At 42.1% G+C, this 22,659-nt stretch overlaps 4 pseudogenes across 4 annotated transcripts; 1 reads left to right on the top strand and 3 right to left on the bottom strand.

Moving 5' to 3' along the window:
- Positions 1-142: 142 nt before the first annotated feature.
- On the top strand, positions 143-1,541 carry AT2G12520 (annotated as a pseudogene; the record flags this gene model as incomplete). Its single annotated transcript has 3 exons — positions 143-419; positions 481-630; positions 705-1,541.
- An 825-nt stretch (positions 1,542-2,366) lies between these two features.
- On the bottom strand, positions 2,367-5,854 carry AT2G12510 (annotated as a pseudogene; the record flags this gene model as incomplete). Its single annotated transcript has 1 exon — positions 2,367-5,854.
- A 2,745-nt stretch (positions 5,855-8,599) lies between these two features.
- Positions 8,600-9,921, bottom strand: AT2G12505 (annotated as a pseudogene; the record flags this gene model as incomplete). The annotated part of the gene is made up of 4 exons: positions 8,600-8,652; positions 8,699-8,932; positions 9,016-9,399; positions 9,558-9,921.
- A 3,604-nt stretch (positions 9,922-13,525) lies between these two features.
- Positions 13,526-19,175, bottom strand: AT2G12500 (annotated as a pseudogene; the record flags this gene model as incomplete). Its single annotated transcript has 1 exon — positions 13,526-19,175.
- Between the last annotated feature and the right edge of the window lie 3,484 nt (positions 19,176-22,659).

The raw sequence follows: 22,659 nt of genomic DNA, 5'->3' as shown, positions 1-22,659 counted from the left end.
TGTGTAAGATCTTGGTTACTCCCTAACTCGGTACACGGGCGTTACAAGGTCGCCCCTCCAAGAGAGGAGAGGGTAGAACCTGCGGTTGCTAACCCGGAGGAAGCCATGTCCGCAGACAAGCAGTCCTCGGGTATGTCCCAATACGGAGGCCGAGGATCAAGAGGTGGGGGCAGGTCCTCCTTCCAAGGTCCGACTCGGTCTCAGGAGGTGAGACAGTCTTCCAATTCTGGTGGGGGTCTGCGGGAAGCAGGCCTTTCCACTGGTCTTACACTCAAGACCGTGATCATCCGATCGTTGAGGACGAGGCTGGGTGGGCGAACCTGCTTCGCCACATCAAAGGGAGGAACTGCCAAATGCGCGGAGTGAAGAACATGGCTGAGGCGGCGGCCTATGCTGACATGATGGTGAAGGAGGGCCAGGTAATACTTGATAACTGCCTCCTTCTAATTCCATTCTTATGTCAGCTCTAACCTTTGGCAGGCGATAGCTGCCACGAACAAGCTGGTCGCTCACTATGAGCAACGTCTGAGCAAGGTTCCCTCGGCGAGCGAGCTCGAAGAAGGGAAGACCCTCATCCAGGAGCTGACAACGAGTGTGAAGGATGGTCAGGAGCATGAGGTTTCGTTCCAGGTATGCCTCGGTTATGTCTTGTTTGTATATATTTTATCGATGATACGATGACTCTGACCTGACTATGGTTTCAGGCGGAGATCGAGAGGTTAAAAATGGAGTTGTCCACTTCGAAAGACCTCGAGAAAGGTTATGCTGAGAAGATCGGGCTCATGGAGATGGAAATCGGGGGATTGCAGGTTGACAAGCAGACAGCGAGAAACCAGATTCATTGCTTGGAGCAGAGGAGGGAGGAGCTCTCCAAAAGGGTGATGGAACTGACTTCGACTGTGCAAGGAGCGAAGAAGGCGGTTCACGATGCTAAGGTTGAACTGGCCGCTGCGTATTCGAGGTTGCTGGCTGGGATCAAGGAAAAGTGGGTCGCCAAAAAGGAGTACACGATGCTGGAGGGTCAAGCGGCCGAGGTGGAGTCGAACTTGGCTTTGATCGACCAGATCACAAAGGCTGCTATCGATTTGACCGTGGAGAGACCTCGGCTGCAAGCGGAGCTGGATGACCTAGAGGCGCATTGCAAATCGAAGAAGGTATCAGACTTCACTCTAAGCAAGTTGGATATCCCGCAGGTTTCAGAGATTTCGGTGGTACGTCCGATGGACGTCGACGAGCAAGGGATGCCAATCGGCTTGGATGAGTTCGGGAGCAACAAAGATGCGTTTCCGAGAGGTCTCGTGGACGGTTCTGGTATTGTCTTTGCTACGCCAGCCGGGGAACTGAAGGAGTGATCACTTACGCTCCTCGTTTGTTTTAGGCTTTTGTGTTTTATGTTTCAAACTTAGTGCCTGGGAAGGCTTTCATCCTTTCGTTTATTTCTCTTTGAACTTGGTGCCTGAGAAGGCTTTTATCCTTTGTTCGGTTAAGTACTTTTGATGCCTGGGAAGGCTTTTATCCATTTTAACAAGTACTTTTTGTCTTTTGTTCGAGTGTTGACACTTCGTCGATTTTGGTGTATGATCACCTCATTTTGCTTATGTTCCGGATAATAATTGGAACTGTTTTCAGTCCAAGTTATTTCGGATTATGGTATGTTCTTCGTAGGTTCAAACTTGAATAAGTTTGAGTGATTTTATCTCGAGAACCTGTTGAAGTGAGGTCACACAGGGGACCTGCCAGATTTTGGGAACTGGACTTGTGGTATCGCCAGATCGCGAATGAAACCTTCGTTTCTTCCTTGTTTAGTATGTTATGTGTTGATAGTGAAGGAAGGAGTTAAATATGGTTGTCGTAGGTGAGCTCGGATGATGTCGAAGTGATGTATTTTTATAGGTAAGGTTCACTTGTCGACTTTTTGGAAGCGAGATCACAAAGTGGATCCGTCAACATTCGGGTGTTGGGCTTTAGGTATCGTAAGATTACGAATGAGTTTTAAATGGTAGTGGAAACGATTGTTTTGCGAAACATGATATTGGGTATCAAAATTTTCTTTTATTCTTATCTCGAAATTGTTAAGACGATCTAACGTCTGGTCATCTAGAGGAGACCTGCTTGGTATCGAAGGATGGTTGAACTGTCAGGTGAGCAGCTTACCTGGTTAGGGGTTTAAGCCTTATCGTAGTTCGATTGAAGTGGTGGCTGCGCTCTTGGGTGGAGCTGCCTACGTAGCCTGCTAAGGGATCAAGCCTTATCGTAGTTCGATTGAAGTGGTGGCTGCGCTCTGGGGAGGAGCTGCCTACGTACCCTGCCAAGGGATCAAGCCTTATCGTAGTTCGATTGTTTTTGAGTACCTATTCGTGGTATTTCTTGAGATGCATGGCATTCCAAGGCCGTAACTTAGGTACTCCGTTGATAACTTTTTTGAGCTTATAGACGCCGTCACGTACCACCTCGGTGATTCGATAGGGACCTTCCTAGTTAGTCCCCAGTTTTCCGGCGTTTAGCTCTCTCGTGTTGCTGAACACTTTTTGTAGAACGAGCTCTCCCACTTCGAATCTCCGAATTTTGATATTAAAGTTATAGTAGCGGGCGGCAGCTTGTTGATAGTTTTGAACTCGGATCATTGCCTGATCTCTGCGTTCATCGATGAAGTCCAAGTTGTCCTGTAACATTTGCTTGTTCAGGTCCAAGTTAGCAGGACTGGCGGTCCTTCTCACACTTGGTACTATTGTTTCGACAGGGATTACTGCCTCTAAACCATAGGCGAGAGAGAACGGTGTTTCTTGCGTTGATTTGCGAGGTGTAGTTCGGTAGGCCCAGAGAACTCCGTGTAGTACGTCGGACCATTTGATTTTTTTAGAATCAAGTCTTTTCTTGATGTTGCTAAGTATAGCTTTGTTGGCGGCTTCTGCCTGTCCGTTACCTTGTGGGTAACGGGGGGTGGACGTGGTAAGATGGATCTTCTACTTGTCGCAGAATGCTTTGATTTTTCCCGAGGTGAAGTTAGTTCTGTTATCGGTGACGATCTCATTTGGTATGCCATGTCGGCATACAATATTTTCCCACAGGAAGTCCTCAACTTGTTTCTCGGTTACCTGTTGGAAGGCTTTAGCCTCAATCCATTTGGTCGAGTAGTCGATGAGGACCAGAAGTTTTTTTTAGTCTTTTCTTCCCACCGGAGGCTTCCATGGGACCTACGACGTCCATGGACCACTTCATGAACGGGTGAGGAGAAGATATTGAGGACATTTCCCCGGGAGGTTGGTGCAGAGTAGGTGCGTGCCGTTGGCACTTATCGCACCTGAGTGAGTGAGCTATGCAATCGGTTAGCATTGTTGGCCAGAAGTAGCCTTGCTTTTTGATTCTGAGGGCGAGGGTACGTCCACTACAGTGGCTACCACATTGTCCTTTGTGCATGCTTTTCATGAGGTCTTTTGTTTGTTGCCCATAGGTACACATCATATAGGGTCCTGCGACGCTGCGTTTCATAAGTCTCCCTTCCATGATACAGTACCTTGCACTCTGGGCTTTGAGTTTTTTGGCCTCCCACTTGTCGGGAGGTGTGATCCCTCGTTCGATGTAATCGATGATTGGGATTCTCCAGTCGTTGTACGGTTCAGGTTCGTATGGGGCAGGTTGTTTGGGGGTTTCGAGCTCCGCTGCACTTACCTCCGCGGCTGCTGCGAGAGCTCTATCTGCGGCGGTGGTGCTTTAGGTTACTCGCGTGAAGTTGCAAGTTGTCGAGGTTTCCATCCCAGCATGTTTGACCGTTAGGTCGATGCTCGGGTGTTCTATTCCTTCGACCGGGATAATTCTTTTGGCGAAAGGATCTGACGTGGAAGCGAGAGCTGCCAAGGCGTCTACAGAGGTGTTTTCTCCTCTAGGGATCCTGGTTAATTCAAACAATTCAAACTGTTGGGTCAAGGTTTTGTCTAGTTCGAGGTACGCTTCCATGCGCCCGTCTTTAGCTTCGTATTCCCCGTGGAACTGGCTGGTGACGAGTTGTATGCGTGTATATCGCAGATCCCCATTCCTTGAGCTAGCTTAATGCCAGCAATGAGGGCTTCGTACTCAGACGCGTTGTTTGATGCGTTGAATCCGAGTCGGAACGATTGTTCGATGACTTCCCCGGTGGGGGAGGTGAGTTGTATTCCTACTCCGGATCCTTGTCGGTTGGAGGAGCCGTCGACATGGAGGAGCCACATCTTATTGGAGTTGGTTTCATCCAGGTCCGCTAACGGGAGCTCGATTACAAAGTCGGCTAGGACTTGTGCTTTCAAGCTGCTTCTGGTGCGATATTCTATATCGTACTCGCTTAATTCTATGGCCCATTTCGCAAGTCGACCTGACTGGGTCGGACTATGCAGAATGGTCATGATTGGTTGGGACGTCATCACTACGATGGGGTGTGATTGAAAATATGGTCTCAGTTTTCGAGCTAACATGACTACGGCCAGTGCCAGTTTTTCCATTGCTGGATAACGGGTTTCAGCGTCTATCAACGTTTTACTAACGTAATAGATCTGTTTTTTTCCTTCGTGATCTTCTCTCACCAGGACACCGCTTATCGCGGTTCGGGAGACTGCCGTTTACAGGTACAGCGGTTCTCCTTCTTCGGGTTTTGCGAGTATGGGTGGTTCAGATAGGTATGCTTTCAAATGCTTGAAGGCTTGCTCGCAGTCCTCATTCCAATCGAACTTTTTCTACTTTCGGAGGAGCTGATAAAAGGGGACGCATTTGTCGGTAGACCTGGATATGAACCTGTTGAGGGCGACGATACGGCCAGTCACTCGTTGGACCTCTCGTGCCGTTTTTGGTGATGGCATTTCGATGAAGGCTGCAATCTGCTTAGGATTAGCCTCGATGCCTCTTTCGGTTACTAGATATCCGAGGAATTCTCTTGATGGAACTCCGAAAGAGCATTTCTCGGGGTTTAGCTTCATTTCGAATTTGTTTAGGATTTTGAAGCATTCTCTTAACTGCGGGACGTGGTCTTTTTCGTGAGCTGATTTGACCAGCATGTCGTCGATATAGACCTCCATCGTTTTACCTAGCTTGTCAGCGAACATTCTGTTCACCAATCGTTGGTAGGTAGCTTCAGCATTTTTTAAACCAAAGGGCATTACTTTATAACAATAGGTGCCTCGGTCGGTGATAAAAGCTGTTTTTTCTTGGTCATCTGAGCACATAAGTATTTGGTTGTACCCGGAGAATGCGTCCATGAAGGACAATAGTTCGTGTCCTGCAGTGGCTTCGACCAGTTGGTCGATATGCGGGAGTGGGAAACTGTCTTTGGGACATGCCTTATTCAGGTCCGTAAAGTCGATGCATACTCTCCACTTCCCATTTTTCTTTTTAACGACGACTGGGTTGGCGAGCCTGTCAGGGTATTTTACTTCCCTTATCGATCCGATCTTGATCAACCGGCCGACCTCATCGTGCACAGCTTTGGCCCTCGAATGTTCGCACTCGACCATGCGAAGCTGTCTTTGTTTTCCTTGAGAGAGGTTATGAGGTCCTCTCGTATTGCTGGGTCGAGGTCTTGACCTATCCCAACGCATCATTTAGGATCTGATTCGTCTATGCAGACCTGCGTTATCAGCGATTTTCGAGGTCCGCGTAGAGAAGGGTCAGAGGATATGACTGTTTTTATTTCTGCGAGTTTGTCCTCTATCATTAGTACTACGGGGTCGGCTTTTTTGATATGCTCGTAGCCACCCATATAGCATTTTCGGGAGCTGCGTTGGCTGCCGTACACGACTGCTATCCCCTTGTCTGAGTGGAATTTAATGCATTGGTGGTAGGTTGATGGGACGACTTTCATGACGTGTAGCCATGGTCTTCCCAGTATTGCGTTGAAAGAGAGAGAGAGAGAGAGAGAGAGAGAGAGAGAGAGAGAGAGAGAGAGAGAGAGAGAGAGAGAGAGAGAGAGAGAGAGAGAGAGAGAGAGAGAGAGAGGGAGAGAGAGAGAGAGAGAGAGAGAGAGAGAGAGAGAGTTGAATTAACGAATCTAAACATATAATTCTTACTATAAATTTGTAACTTAAAGGTAGTGTTATGCTATTTTTATTAAAACACATGAGCAGATAATGAAAAAATGGAAGAAATACAAAAAACAATCATAAGCAGAGTGATAGGCGGCTAGGGTTTCAAGGAAACGATGATCTGTATACAAATTACTATTTTGTCTTTCTCATTTGTATGCCAATTACTATTATGCAAACCACGTGGTCAAAGTTTGGTGGATGTGCATGGATGGTCGATAACTCGAAATGATTGAAATGACCACATCGTCAGAGTTTGAAGGATGTGTGTTGACGTTAGATAATTCAAAATGATTGCGTTTTGATAATACTATCCATAAAACAAGTGTTACGTTATGTAAAAGATGTTGATAAAATATGATGAAACAAGTTCTATTGGTCATATCCATAGAAGTTTATTTATGAAAATGTTTATATTTATTTATCCACGATTACATATTAACAAAACATAAATACGAGTCTATATTGTATGATTGTCTATGAACACATTGATCTCAATAATATTTTACGTTTTCAGATTAAGAAGCGTGCTTTAGATTATCATGGACCAAAAGTGGTGGTTATAGATTATGTACATATAAAACTTAGGATTTAGGGTTTAGGCTTTAAAGTCAAGGGCTAGGGTTAAATGTCTAGGGTTTAGGATTTAGTATTTAGTGTTTACATTTTAGGATTTAGGCTTTATCGTTTAGGATTTAGCGTTTATTTTAGATGATTTAGGGCTTTGGGTTGAAGAATCATGGTTGTCTACAATGATTTATGGTTTATGGTTACATGTTTCTCATTGGAGATTATATATTCCATTGTTGTCCATATGGATTGGATCATATGGATTTTCTATCTTAATTTGGTTATATTTAGGGGATTTAATGTTAATATTTAGGGAAAAAACCCGAAAAAAGCGCCTTCTATTATTTTTTTTGACCTTTTTATACGCGTATTATTAAATTTGGAACTAAAATACCTCATTTTATTTTGGTGTTCTTTTTAAAACCTTCATATTTAAAAAATTGGTAAAATCATACCTTCAAGTTAACGTCTGTTAACTTTCCTAACGGAAACGCTAACTATGGTAAAAACTTAACCCAGGGTTCTAGCGTATTATATATACAATCTACTTTCGTAATCTTGCAAACATTTCGTCTTAGATGGTGGTTAACCGATGGCCGTATATCTAACCCATCCAGGGTTCAAATCCTCTAACTCTTCAAAGTCGTTTTTAATTTTTTTCTATAATTTTTTTCACTTCTTCTTCTCTTTTGTCGACCTCTTCTCCTACAGAACAAACCCTAGAATCCCAGAAACTTAAAGATCGGATCTCGAATCAGTATTCCCAGCTGCTGATTGGTTTTTGTTTTGCAACAATATTTCGGATCTTCCTCTTCTCCTTCTTCTCTTTGGGAAATGATTTGGATCTATTTTGTAAGAATATTACAAGGTCTTGTTAGATTGTTTAAAAAACTTGGGAATCTTGAGCGGAATATGGTCAATTTGATTGGTTTTGGTATTGTGTGGTCAATTTGATTGGCTTTTGTCTTGTTTGGTTATGTTTATAAAGGTGGTGTTATTGGGGAATGTTTCAGATATGAAATTGACAAAAGAGAGAAAATAATCAGCAGATATGTTTTATTTATTTTAATTTGACGGTCAAGATTAAAAGAGATTAACTTTACCTTTCAATCCGACGGACGAGATCATTCCGTCAGGTAAATTGGTATTGAAAACTCCAAAAAGTGCCTACTCCCTTCAATGTGCCCTAAATGCACTAAGAACTTGGAAAGTGCCCGACCATTAAAGAAGTCCTTTTATTTTAGTATTCATTCGAAAAACACAAAGCTTTTGAGAAGCCAAAAGTGCTATCTCCTCTCTCTCTAACTTTTATTAAATATAAATAATAACAATAAGAATAAGATACAAGAAATTAGAGAATAGAAATCACCAAAAAATTATATGAAAAAATATAAGTTCGTTTATGATAGTTGATAAGCAGGTTTTTAGGCCTACTTATATGCTGAATGATGTGTTAGTTCAGTTCAATTCCTCTAAAACACAAACATGTCGATGCAGTTATAGAGGGTGTCAATCCAGTCCACTGTATTGCTAGCAATCAAGATGTGTACAAAAACAACTAAGTCAAGCCAGATTATAATGATGGTGGATTTCTAGTAACAATCCTAGGTCAGGATTCAAACAAGTAAAAATAAGAACTTAAGAGCCATACTCGATCATTGGGTCGAGTAGAACCAACATGTGACAAATTTAAGAACTAAAATGCAATCAACAGGCAAATAGAGGATACAAATAACAGGTAAATAAAAGTGCAATCAACAAGGGATACAATTAAACCTAATAGAAGTTCTAAGGATGGATTCATTGATAAGGGTAACTCTAGGGTTCATGTCACGACCGCGTCCCGCATTCATAAAGAGGCCGGTTTGTTTTAGGGGAAAACTAGACCATGGTCGAGAAACGGACTAAAATACTTAGTCGGAAGAATGAGAAAGTTCAAGCTGAACCAGCTAGGTGAGCTGGACAAGCTAGCATGAACTAGCTAGCTAAGCTAGGTGAGCTAAACCAGCTGGAAGACTAGCTAGCTCAGCTAGGTGAGCTGACCGACAACTCGACTGAGCTCGGTGAGCTGATCGTGTACTGACCCAGCTGGGTGGTCCGGTCAGCTGACACTCGAGCTGGTGGACTGTGGTAGCTCACGGGTGAAAAGGTGTCTCGGCCAAAAGGTGTAAGGTCGAGCGGGTACCAACGAACGGTTGCATCGCCCAATAGATGCAAGGAACGGATGTGACCTTTTGGAAGGATGCAAGGTACGGATGTGACCTTTCGAAAGGGTGCAAGGAACGGATGTGATGCTTCGGGAAGCATCCATTCGCCCCCTATATAAGGGAGGACGCCCAAGGCCTTTGGGATCATCTCACAACATCCACACACCACAAAAAATTCTCAAAACAGTCCTAACACATCCTGAAGTTGTTGGTCGGAAAGGGGGTGCGGCTCGGCGAGTATAACTCGACCGAACTGATGCGCATACTACCTCCCGGTCCAACGGTTCGATGTAGTGTAGAGAATGGAGAGGGTAGACCGTTCGTCTTAGGGACGAATCGGATCTGGTAGACCGATCGTCGGATCGGATCGGCCTGACCGATCGTCGGACGGATCGGATCAGCCAGATGGATCGGATCGGATAGACCGATCGTCGGACGGGTCGGATGGGACAGTCCGATCGTCTGATAGAACGGGTCGGACAGAACGATCGTCGGATGGGATAGATCGAGAAAAGTGTTCGAGGAAGCACAAAGATAAGTGCATCCAAACACACCCAAGGGTCGCCCATGGATGTAATCTTACCAGTAAAGGGAGAAAGCTTCAAGAATGGGTAAGGAAACGTGATTCACCATATAGGATCAATATCACGGTCGCCTTCATGTATCTATCTCCTCAGCTATGGTGAAACTGATCAGAGATCGGTAAGACCAAAGGGAGACTCGATGGATAACTAACGGGAAAGTCCACGGTAGGAACCGATGGACAAAATGGATGTTGGACCCGTGAGCAAACCTAAGGCCGACGGAAGAAGGATTTCATGGGCTAGCCTACGATGATCCGATGGATGAATCCACGGACCCTTGGGTGTGATAAGGATATAGTTCGGATCGTATGGATGGATCGATAAGCCGAAAGCTTTATCGACCACCATAGACCGGACGGATAAACGGTTAGTAAACCGTGGGCGGTCGTAGTAAACGACCGGATCGGAAACATGGATGGTTCGATAAGCCAAGGGTTCAATCGTCCACCATGGAACCGAAGGGGCGTACGTTTGGAGGACGGATGGACCAATAAGCCAAGAGCTTGATTCGGCCATCGTGAACCAAGGAAATCGTACGATCCCCAATCTCTATTGTTGTACTTAGACCAGTGGGGTTGGTTGGTTGGTTGTATGGCTAAGTAACGATAGGGATTGGTTCATCAATTCACGATCGCATATGAATCATTGAACGAATAGGATAAGGCGACAAACGGGCTAAGGAATCAAATCCGCATATTGGCCAAGGTATGTAACGATCTAGCTTACTAGTTAGGATAGACGTTTGGGAATGGACCGTGAAAATAGGATAAAGGAATATGCGATTGTTAGGCCTAGAATGGTTAGCGAACAATATGCATGTCTTGACCGAGTAAAGGATCGATCTAAGTCTAAGGGACAAAGACGATAAAACCGGTACACGAGTTGGTTAGAATTAAACCAAGGTTAGAAAGACTTCAGCTGTGTAATAAGAAAGTGATTATAGAATTTAGCCTCATATAGGCAATTCTATGTTGAATCGCGAAAAATTAAGAGGTTCGACCGGGAAGAGGCTCGAACTTGAGTACACGGTCGCCGGACGCCGAGACGTCCGGGACTGGGTCTCACAGTTCATCAAATGGTTAATAGGCGAAAGGTAGATACCCATGACGTTAGATTCAAAAACCAGGTCAATCCACTCTCGTGACAGAGACCCCCATAACTCTACCACTTCCTAATCTCAACTCTCGTTGATGAAACATAGCAGAGCAGGGTTTAAGAAACAATCTACCAAAGCCAATAGGCAGACAAGCCAATCCCTTGGTCGAGTCTACATATCTCTCGAATTCGTAGGTCAGACATCCATTTGAACGTCTTTTGGACGTTGGACGTCTATGATCGAATCTCCACATTAGCCAGCGAAAACCGCATAGGGGCCAAGCGAATCCAGAAGGGTATAAACCTAAACACTAACCACCTAACTAACCTAGAGATTACCCTAATCTAATCCATCCTCAAGAACCCTAATCACTACTCAAGCAACATTTTCAAGAACACAAACCTAGAAATTACTAAAATCATACCAAAATGTAGATCTAAACAAGCTAAACAACTTTACTTAAACAATCAAATGCAAAAACGAAATAGATTAAGAGTAATTAAAGTTTCAAGATTCATAAACACAAAGAAAAACCGAAAGATAAAGCATAGATCTCTTGGACAAATCCCAAAGTGGTCTATTTATACTAAAATGTTGAAACCCTAGATTCCATAGAAGACAAGAGACTTGAGGCGGTCTGGGTGAATACTTGACCTTGGGGATCGAGTAAAGGGGGTGCTGCAAAGTCTGCGCCTTTGTGTTTATGCGCCGAGTGATCAATTGGTCGAGTAGATGCTTCATCCTCTCCTATCTGTATGCTTAGATGTCTGGTTGAGTGGGGAATGAGGAGGATCCGAAGACGCTTTGATAGCTCAACAAGTCTTGTAGAGATGGTCACCCTTGGTCGAGTAAATGGATCGAGTAGTGGATCGAGTAGGAGGGGCGAGTAGTTGAATCTACTGCTTCGTCTGAGGTTGCCTTGATCGAGTAGGAGGGTCGAGTAAACTGCAGCCTCCTTTGTGGCATCCTGGATCGAGTAAAGAGGTCGAGTAGAATGATGCCTCTTCAGTAGCTGCCTGGATCGAGTGAATGGATCGAGTAGAGTCTTTTTAAGCTCCTTTTGCACCTGAAAACACACCAAAACATGCAATGCGAATGCAAGATGATCCTAGATGCCTAAGTATGCAAAACAAGCTAAAATGGTGCAAAATGACATGATACAATGAGCAAATGCAAAGCTAAATGATGATAAACATACACCTAAAATGAGTAAAATACAGTGTTATCAACTCCCCCAAACTTATCTCTTGCTTGCCCTCAAGCAAACAAAAAATCTTAAGTTGAAGGAGAGGTTTGAAGGTGGGGATTCAAAAACCGAAGCATGCATATAAAATGGGTAAGCTCAATGTCCAGGTAGCTAATTCTAGGTTGCAAGATGATATAACCTTACTTAAAAACGTTAGCCATACTTGTCACAATGCAACCTAACAACTTGCCTTAATCTATTCAAGCATTCACATCAACCAATTCCCTTTAACATTCATTAAGCACGAACAGTGGATCAAGCAATGCAATGGTTATGAATTCACTTGGTTTCGGGCTTAGGCCAAGAGACAAAAATGGTCTCTCTAATGGTTTGGTCAAGTAACAAGGGGACTCTCAGAGAAAAGATTGAGCTTCAGTAGAATGCTAAAGGTAAAAGCCAACGGACACATACAAGAACAGACTCCCATCTACCCAATGATATAATATGATAGCTCAGAAGATGATCCCCTTCCTATAGATGTCCTAACTCTACCATTTTTCTCATTTTTTTCTCTCTTTTTTGGTTCAAGTTCTAAGGGGTTCTCTTTGAAACGATTTAAGAGTCTAGCGGGTTTGGTTCTTTACTATGACAAACTTAAGGCTTTTCTTCTATTCTTAGCACATAGGGCGTTTTACCCTTTTCTTTGAATCTCAATGCCTAACTTCTTTGAATTCCAAACCCTTTACTAGACTTAACACTTTTGTATCCTCTTTAGAACTCTAAACTCTTACTCTCTCTTTTTTTTCTTTTCTTTTTATTCTCACTCTCATTCCCATTCATTCCATACACAATCCCAATCCCAAATACAAGTCTCCACCTAGTCCTAGCTAACCCAAAAAGCGTGGGCTAGGTCTACATGAAAGACTGCTCTTGTCGGCTCATACCTAACACGTTATACCAAGCTCAATCAAAAAGACCTCACAATCACACACAAATGATCTTTGGCTTGAAATAAGGCTAGGCTAAGGGTATGGGAAACTGCTCTAAAAATGAGAGACAACTACTTGGATTAACAGAGGGTGATGAAATGAATAAAATAATCCAAGTATGTATATGGTAGCCATGAGTTCATAAACAATGCATAGACATGATAATTTCAAATTCAGTTCAGGTTCTAATAGATAGGGAATGGCAACAGATAAGCGAGTTTCGATCAAAGTAGTATAGTCAAGTTACAAATTCAAAGCAGGGTGCGTTCTTACTTCAGAGATACAATCGGTTATGCAACAGAGAACTAACAACCTAGGCATTGAACTTACTTCATTAAATCAAAACATGCTTATCGATTTGAAATCATCATCATCCCCTATGCAAATGAGCAATCCTAAATGCAAACACTCTATATACAATCCTAAAATGATATGCAATCTACATGACACTCTTTTTTATGAAATCATTTTCTGAAAATATTTCAAATTTTTATGGTTTTTCTATGCCTTAGATGATGCAAAATTTGAAATAAGAAAAGAGAACACAATGTTAAACATGTCTTGAACCCTCCCCAATCTTAAATTACATAGTCCCTAGTGTAATAAAAATCTGAAAGAGCATTCAAGACCAAAGCACAAAACACACAAAGAAAAATAAAAAGATGCTATGGTATATACAATGGAGAGGTGGTGTTACCTCAGTTTTCAGGTGAAGTAGATGGAGACATAGTCATCCATACTCTCTTGGGTATAGGCAGGGGCTGAAGTTGAGGCGGGAGGGTATTGCTCGTTCTGTCCGATCGAGCGTGTGGAAGCTCGTCTCTGCCTGCTCCTTGGCTCTCTCAACTCGGAGATCACTTCCCGAGGCTCAAAAGATGAAGCTCGGGGTTGACGATCCTTTCAGCTCTCCTTGCAGCTGAGCTCGTTGAACCGCTCCTTCTTACTTCGGCGGTTGGAGATGGTGGCCTTGGGTTGCTCTGGAAGTCCTTGAGTTGAGCAGCCATACTCTTGAGCGACTTCTTCATTGTTCTCATCTTCTTCTCTAAACCCTTCATTGTCTTGCTGTGAAGGTTCCCAAGCTCTTCAAGTACACCGAGCTTCTTGTGAACTTCAGCAAACTCATCTTCTCCTTGGTTAACACCTTCTTCATAATGAGCTTACTCTTGTTCGCTACCCCCATGCTCCGGTTGATCAACATGTTGTTCAAACTCGATTTGCTCCTCATAATCAGCTTGAGTAAAGTACTCATGTTGCTCATAGTTGGCCGGACTATATTCTGATTCATCTTCCTGAGCTCCTCCAATGTCGATGTTCAAGGCAGAGGGAGATGGCATGAAATTGATGTTGCGTCTTGTCTTCACCGAAGTCCGGTTCTCACATAGTAGGGGTAGAAGAGAAGGTCCAAGCTCCGAGTGGTTGAAGTTGAAGAGATAGCGATCCGCCGGAGTTGTTTTCTCAAGAAAATTCCTCCCCTTGAGATAGTCGAGGTCAATGAACTTGGGCAACACGTCAGGGGCTCCAAGTTCCATACCCACAGCTCCTAGTATTGGCGTTAAGAGACTACCAACACAAAAACTCCCACGAATTCCCGAGCGATGGATAGTTGCAGCATACTCCTTGTAACTCAATAAGTGATCCAAGAGAACAACACTCAACGAAGTGTCCGCTCTATCCCCCACCATCTTCCTCCCATCTCATGTCTCCCTCAAAATGAAGACCAAAGATTGGTCTATCATGCATAGCTCTTCTTCACTAACAAATCCGGTGGCCTTCTTTGGAAAACGGGTGTTGGCGATGCATTGGTGGAGGTATCTAATCACGGGATTACAGATTGAAGAACTCTTGCTCTTGGTTGGTGAGAAGGGTTTCAGACCGGCTATTGTTTTCCAAAGGGATTTCAGCTCTTCTTGATCATAGTCTTGGCGGATTCCTTCTCCACTAGGGAACCCGAAAATGGTATCAAGATTGCATATATCAAGAGTATACTCGACACCCCTAACCTTGAAAGTTATGTAACCAAGACCTACTCTCTCTTCCTTCTCCGAATCATCAACACAAAAATGGACCTTGAGGGTTGCAAGGAGTTGGCAGCTCTCCTCTTTGTATCCCCCACATTGGCAGCTCATGAATGTTGCAAGATTGGCCAATTCCATCAAGTATTCCACATCACCACAAATACCAAGCTCTTGCATCATTTCCTTATGAGGGTATCTAGTTCCCTCAAACTTCAACTCCTTCAAATATTGATAGTACTCGCTCGGGGTTGGTTCTCTCTTCCTCCTTGGTCGGTTTCTTCTCCCAACAGGGGTTGGTGTATCATCTCCGATGATCTCAACCTCTTCTTCAGAAACCGCTTCTTCAAAGGGCGCCTCTTCATGGTGTTCTTCTTCAGCTTCAACCACCCTCTTTCCCCGAGCTACTTCTTCTCTTTGCATGGTTGAGCGGCTTGAGCTTCCTCCTTGAATCAAGTTTGTTCTTTGAGCACGGCGAGCTTGGCGAATTTGGCGTTCAGTCATGCCACTCATGTCAAACGCATCAACTTCTTCATGATCGACAGAGGATCTTCTTGCCCGAGACGAACTCTTCCTTCTTGAATCCATGGTGGTGAGTTTCAACCAAGCAATTAAAAACAACTCTCCAAGAGGTATCAAGGGGTAAGGGGATCAGTTTATTTGGTGATGAAATTTGGAGCTTGAAACCGATTGAGTGCTTGAGGATGAGCTTGGAAGTGATCGAGTAACTTTGGTGAAGTATGATGAAGTGAGAACGAATTCGTGAAGAGTGATAGGGAGAGTTTGGAGTGAAACTTCGAAGCTTTGTGAGAGATGGAGAGGTTGCGAAAATGAGATGATGAAAGAGAGAGTTTCAAAAGTGGGTTTGTCGAATTCAATGGGTGGAGGAGATTGGTGTTTGGTTTCTTTGGGAAGGGATAGAAAAGTTGATTATAAATGGTGAGGGGCATGGGTAATCGCTTTGTCCATTGAGTAAAAGAGTGTTGGGGGAACAAGTGGGGTCACGAAGTTATGCCATGGTCTTCAAATAATGAGAGCTCGAGCAAAGGATCGAGCATCCTCTTGAAGTGCGAAAAATTTGATCCAACGACGGGGAACTTTTCTTTCTTGTTTACTCGATCAAACGGACCAAAATTAACTTCTGAAAGTCACTCGATCCAACGACGGTAATGCTCCTCTCATTTGGTCATCCAAATCAATGGCTCAAAATACTCCTCCTCATTCTACTCGATCAACGGTTGAGATTTTTCTTGACTTGGTTTGAATTTACTCGACCGTTGACTCTCTTAGGGTCACTAAAACAAACCTAAAACACTTAAACAAAAACATCAAAAATAACAAGAAAAATAGAAAGTTATTTACATGGATAGACATGGGACTTCCTCCCAAGTGAGCTTGTTTTAAGTCATTAAGCTTGACTCTTACAGTGCTTAGTAAGAAAAAGGTTGAAGAGAGGAACAGAGAAGTCCTTATCTTCAGTGGATGAATTTTCAGTGCTTGAGTCATACTCTACATCCTCTCTTGAGATATGGTAGGATGAGTACTCATTTGATTTTTCTTCAAAATAAGATTTTTCTGAGCAGCAGAGTAGTCTTCTTCTTCTGAACCAAGTTCTTTTGACCAATCCTCAAATTCAAAACTGGTGTAGCCTGTAACCATTTTTTGAAGTTCCAAGATTGCATGGTTCAGTCCTTCCATTTTGTAAGTTAGCTCTCCAATGGTATCCTCTTGAGCTTTGTATTCTATCCTGAGTTCCACAAGTTCTTCAGTAACAGAATCAAGTGTCAAGTGTTCCTCTTCAGCAGAGGGGTTGGTGGGCTGTTTAGGCACTCCTAGAGAATAAGTCAAAATAGGAGTTTCCTCCTCACTCAACAACTTGCTCCCTAAGCTTCTTTCCTCTAAGTGAACTCCTTTCTGATCTTCTGGTGCAAACCATTCTGTTGTGAAATTTTCGTCCTTCTTGATAGCTAGTGCAGTTTCCATCTTCTCTGGGTCAATACCATCTGAAAACTTTTTAACTCTTTTTTCAAATATCCAAAGTTGATCTTTCAGCTTCATCACCCTTGAAGACAATCCGTCTATGACTCTGCTTTGCCATTTAAATTTTTTTCTCATCTCATACCAGTCATCTTCTTCAGGATCTTCAGTCTGAGATAGCCTTTCTGTTTCTCTCTTCTTGTGGTCAAAAGTTCTCTTCAGCTTGCTGAGTTGAGAAGTATAGTTGACTTTTGGTGAGGTTTCAGCTTCTGTTTCTTCATCAACATCCATATCTTGAATTCCAAAACTCTGACCTCCTGTTGTTGATTTCTTTGAAGCTTCTCTGATGTCAAACTTCATCTTGATGCCTTTTTCAAGGTTCAGATTAATTTTTCCATTCCTGACGTCTATGACTGCTCCAGCTGAAGCTAAGAATGGTCTGCCTAGGATCAGGGGATCCTTGCCTTCTTCATCTACGTCCAATACCCCAAAGTCTGTAGGTATCTCAACATTTCCAATCTTGACAGGCAGATTCTCTACTAGACCATGAGGATGTGCAACAGAACCATCAGCTAAGAGTAAGGCTAAGTTTCAGAACTTGAATTCCATGATCCTTAGCCTTTTAGCTGTAGAGAGAGGCATAAGGCTAAGAGATGCTCCCAAATCACAAAGGCACCTATTGAATGTCAATGGTCCTAGAGAGCATGGTAGAGTGAATGAACCGGGATCATCAAGCTTTTCTTGGATGACTTTCTTCTTGTATGTTTCTTGAGTAGAGGCACTGCTGATCATCTCTTGATTCTGATCCTTCTTGAATTTTTCACTTTTGAACTCTTTTCTAGAATGGTGAGTATTCAGCAAAGGTGTGTGCTCTATAGTCCAGATGAATTGCTGAGTGGCAGGTGCATCAATTTGAGTTGAACCCCCCCCCCCCCTTCTTGAATCATATTGTCCTCAGTATTGGGAGTCTGATGACTTGGTGGAGACTCATCTTCTTGGTGGATGGTGATAGCATTAGCAGTAGCATAGTCCTTAGGATTCTGGACTGCTTTCCCTGGAAGTTGTTGAGGGTGCTTCGGGGCAGAGGTTGAGGCAAATTGACTCTCCACATACTTGATTTTTGAAATTTAGAGCTTCAAACTTGATATTCAGATCATTGTAAGAACAATCGATCTTGTTGTGTAATTCAGCTATCTTCTTTTCAAAAGCCATGGCTCTAGTAGCTTGTCCTTGGATGATCTGTTGAATGAGTTGCTTAATTTCAGGATCTTGAGCTGCTAGGGCTTGTTGTGGTTGTTGAGTGAACCTTGGTGGTGGATTCTGCTATTGGAAACGTCCATTGAACTGTTGTTTAGGGACATAACCTTGGTTGTACTGAACAAAAGGTTTGGACTGATTCTGTTGAGGTGGATACACTTGATCTTGGGGGTTAGCAACATTAGTGCTTCTGTAGGAGAGGTTTGGGTTGGGCTTGTAGTTGTTGTAGCCCTTGTTAAACCCTCCTTGGTTCTGAATGTAGCACAGCTCTTCAGTTTGATCATTCCCCCCTTCTTGCATTTGGAAGTGCTCTTCATCAGTGATGTAGTGTATCTGCTTCTGCTGAGCCAGCAACAGCTTGTCTAACTTTTCATTCGGAGCCTTGATATCTTTGCTCTGTTTGTCCTCACTTCCTCCAGTTCCTCTCATTGAGCGATCATAGTCTTCATTGTAGCACCCACTAGATTGTGCTAGATTTTCGTCCAACTCTCAGTCTTCTACTATATCCTTGTTCAGGAAGTTTTCATTGGAGGCGGTGTCAAGTAGCATTCTGATCTTTGGTAAGGCTCCTCTGTAGAGTGTGCTCAATAATGAAGCCATCTTGAAACCGTGATGGGGGCAATGAGTGGTGTAGCTTTTAAACCTCTCCCAAGCTTCACAGAAAGTTTCATTGTTTTTCTGGTTGAAACCTGAGATCTCGTTCCTCAATCTAGCGGTGCGAGCGTTAGAGAAGAAGTTGGCAAGAAAAGCTTTCTTACAATCGTCCCATGAGGTGATGGAGTCTGGGGGTAGAGTCTTCTCCCAGTGGTGTGCCTTGTCTCCCAAAGAGAAGGGAAATAGCCGGAGCTTAATCATATCTTAAGTGACACCATTGATCTTGGTAAGGCCACAGAGCCTATCAAAGCTGTCAAGATGGTCCAGGGGTCTTCCATGGGTAGACCATGAAACTTGTTTCCTTGGATCATTGAGATGAGACCACTCTTGATCTCAAAGTTGTTGTTCTGAACTGGTGGAGGCACTATCCCTTGTCTTTGGTGATGATTCCTTGGGGCATCACCTGCACCAATGTTTCTTGGTTGATCAACATTAGGTGGGTCTTGAACATCAACTGGTCTGTTCTGTTGATCCATAGCAGCTGGTATTTGCTGGTCACAGGCTGCCTTTGCTTTGGTTTCTTGTAACTCACCGGCTATTTTATCAATTCTGTCTCTGAATGGTAATAGGTGTGCAGAACCTTTGGATCGAGTTTGCATGCACAAAGATTAGTACCTATACCACAAAAACAAGCAGACGAAATGATGAGTTAGTAACTTGATAAATGTAAAAGAACTTGATCTTCAAAGTTTCTAATATCTTGAATGTAACAATGCAACAATGAATTGGCAATGGCGCCAAATTCATAAGCACGTTTTTAGGCCTACTTATATGCTGAATGCTTTGTGAGTTCAGTTCAATTCCTTTAAAATACAAACATGTCGATGCAGTTATAGAGGGTGTCGATCCAATCCACTGTATTGCTAGCAATCAAGATGTGTACAAAAACAACTAAGTCAAGCCAGATTATAATGATGGTGGGTTTCTAGTAACAATCCTAGGTCAGAATTCAAACAAGTAAAAATAAGAACTTAAGAGCCCTACTCGATCATTAGGTCGAGTAGAACAACCAGGTGACAAAATTAAGAACCAAAATGCAATCAACAGGGGATGCAAATAGAGGATACAAATAACAGGTAAATAAAAGTGCAATCAACAAGGGATACAAATAAACCTAATAGAAGTTCTAAGGATGGATTCATTGATAAGGGTAACTCTAGGGTTCATCAAATGGTTAATAGGCGAAAGGTAGATACCCATGACGATAGATTCAAAAACCGGGTCAATCCACTCTCGTGACAGAGACCCCCATAACTCTACCACTTCCTAATCTCAACCCTCGTTGATGAAACATAGTAGAGCAGGGTTTAACAAACAATCTACCAAAGCCAATAGGCAGACAAGCCAATCCCTTGGTCGAGTCTACATATCTCTGGAATTCGTAGGTCAGACATCCATTTGAAAGTCTTTTGGACGCTGGACGTCGATGATCGAATCTCCACATTAGCCAGCGAAAACCGCATAGGGGCCAAGCGAATCCAGAAGGGTATAAACCTAAACACTAACCACCTAACTAACCTAGAGATTACCCTAATCTAATCCATCCTCAAGAACCCTAATCACTACTCAAGCAACATTCTCAAGAACACAAACCTAGAAATTACCAAAATCATACCAAAATGTAGATCTAAACAAGCTAAACAACTTTACTTAAACAATCAAATGCAAAAATGAAATAGATTAAGAGTAATTAAAGTTTCAAGATTCATAAACACAAAGAAAAACTGAAAGATAAAGCATAGATCCCTTGGACAAATCCCAAAGTGGTCTATTTATACTAAAATGTTGAAACCCTAGATTCACTAGAAGACAAGAGACTTGAGGCGGTTTGGGTGAATACTCGACCTTGGAGATCGAGTAAAGGGGATGCTGCAAAGTCTGCGCCTTTGTGTCTATGCTCCGAGTGATCAATTGGTCGAGTAGATGCTTCATGCTCTCCTATCCGTATGCTCAGATGTCTGGTTGAGTGGGGAATGAGGAGGATTCGAAGACGCTTTGATAGCTCAACAAGTCTTGTAGAGATGGTCACCCTTGGTCGAGTAAATGGATCGAGTAGTGGATCGAGTAGGAGGGGCGAGTAGTTGAATCTACTGCTTCGTCTGAGGTTGCCTTGATCGAGTAGGAGGGTCGAGTAAACTGCAGCCTCCTCTGTGGCATCCTGGATCGAGTAAAGAGGTCGAGTAGAATGATGCCTCTTCTGTAGCTGCCTGGATCGAGTGAATGGATCGAGTAGAGTCCTTTTAAGCTCCTTTTGCACCTAAAAACACACCAAAACATGCAATGCGAATGCAAGATGATCCTAGATGCCTAAGTATGCAAAACAAGCTAAAATGGTGCAAAATGACATGATACAATGAGCAAATGCAAAGCTAAATGATGATAAACATACACCTAAAATGAGTAAAATACAGTGTTATCAATAGTAAAGGTTCTTGAAATTGGATTCCTTTTATGAATTATCCTAATAGTGTTTTACTAATAATTCCTTTGAAAAAAATTACATAAAGACTTAACTTTTTGTGAGTTTTATTTTAAGTCATTCTAACGAGCTTTAGGGTTTAAATCCAATAAATTCACAAAGCATAATAACATCAACTTGTGGTTTTGTTTGCTAAAGAAGCTTTGCATGTCTAATAATAATATCTAGTTATGGGCGTTCGGTTATCCGATCGGGTTCATTCGGTTATTTGTTCTTTTGTATCTAGAGTTTGGTATCCATTAGGGTATTGTAAAATATTTGTTCGTTTTGGTTGAGTTAAGATTCTTTTGGTTTAAAATTTTAATATTCATTCGGGCACTACATAGTGTTTTTGATGAGAGTATTCATAGTAGTTTAGAATAGCGTTTTTGATTGTTTTGTTATGGTTCTAAATGGTATTTGAATAGTTATAAAATCCTAACGAATAATAAACTCTCATACCCGAATTATCTAAATCCGAAGCGAATCTAAATTGAAATCTTAATGTTTAGGCCTAGATAGTGATATGTCTTTTCGGCATGGTTAATGCATTATCATGTCTTAAACGGCTGGTTAACATTTAGTTCATCTATAAAATAGCTATATGTGAAGATGTATAAAACAGCCATAATTTGAAAATTGGAGTATTAAATGACATTTTCCTGTTTTGATTATGGTGAAACGACATCGTATTGGAAATTAACAAAGACTAGTTAACAACTATTATTGGATCTGTTAATGCCAACTAACGTCTTGTGGATTTTGGACTGGTCAACGATTAAGTTTGTGTGAAATAGCCGGTCAACGATTTGTACATATATTAAATAACCATATACGAACTTCACCTATTAAATGAAAGAAAGTTTGAGTATTAAACGACATTTTTCCCATTGACTAAATATTAATTTTCAGAACTTCAAAAATAAAATTAATGCCTTCAAAATTTCTCCTAATTATCTCCTTAGTTTTTCGGCTGTAAAGTTTTCCCCTTCTCTATCTATCCTAAATAGGCTACTATCTCAAATGAGATACTTTTTTAATTGGGTTTAGTTTATATTCGTGTAAGGGTACTAGCATGGGCTTTATAACACATTAAGGCCTTCTTGCCACATTTATGTTTTTATTTTTGCCGTCTAAATTTATTATTTATTGTAAATTATGAGTAAATTATGTCGTCTAAATTTATAATTTATTGTAAATTATGTCAATCGCATATATATACATAGTATTCCGTGTTTCAAGGTTTAGTTGACTATGACTCTGGACTTATCGATCCAAATATCGTTGATCTACATCATTGTTATCAACAAATAAAGAAGAAAGTGAAATAATATATTTTTGTTATACTTAGGAAAGCATAATCAAGATCAATTAATAAAAAAATAAGGTTTATTATATTCATACAATTATGACAAAAAAAAATTTTTTGTGAAATTTCCCAAAAAAAGAAACTATCTTAGAAAAAAATAAGAAAGCAGCATAAATAATTTAGAAACCGACAGTTTTAGAAAAAGAAAAGAAAAAAGAGAATAGAAAGAAACCAAACTATAATTTTAATTAGAAAGTGGTGTCGAGACTCCAATGTAGTACATTGATCTCTTCTTTCCCTTATCTTCCCTTACGTA

The sequence above is a fragment of the Arabidopsis thaliana genome, chromosome 2 (assembly GCF_000001735.4).
Source record: "Arabidopsis thaliana chromosome 2, partial sequence".
In the NCBI taxonomy this organism is placed as follows: Eukaryota; Viridiplantae; Streptophyta; class Magnoliopsida; order Brassicales; family Brassicaceae; genus Arabidopsis; species Arabidopsis thaliana.
Note: the sequence above shows the minus strand (reverse complement) of the source record. Positions and strands in the feature narration are given on the sequence as shown.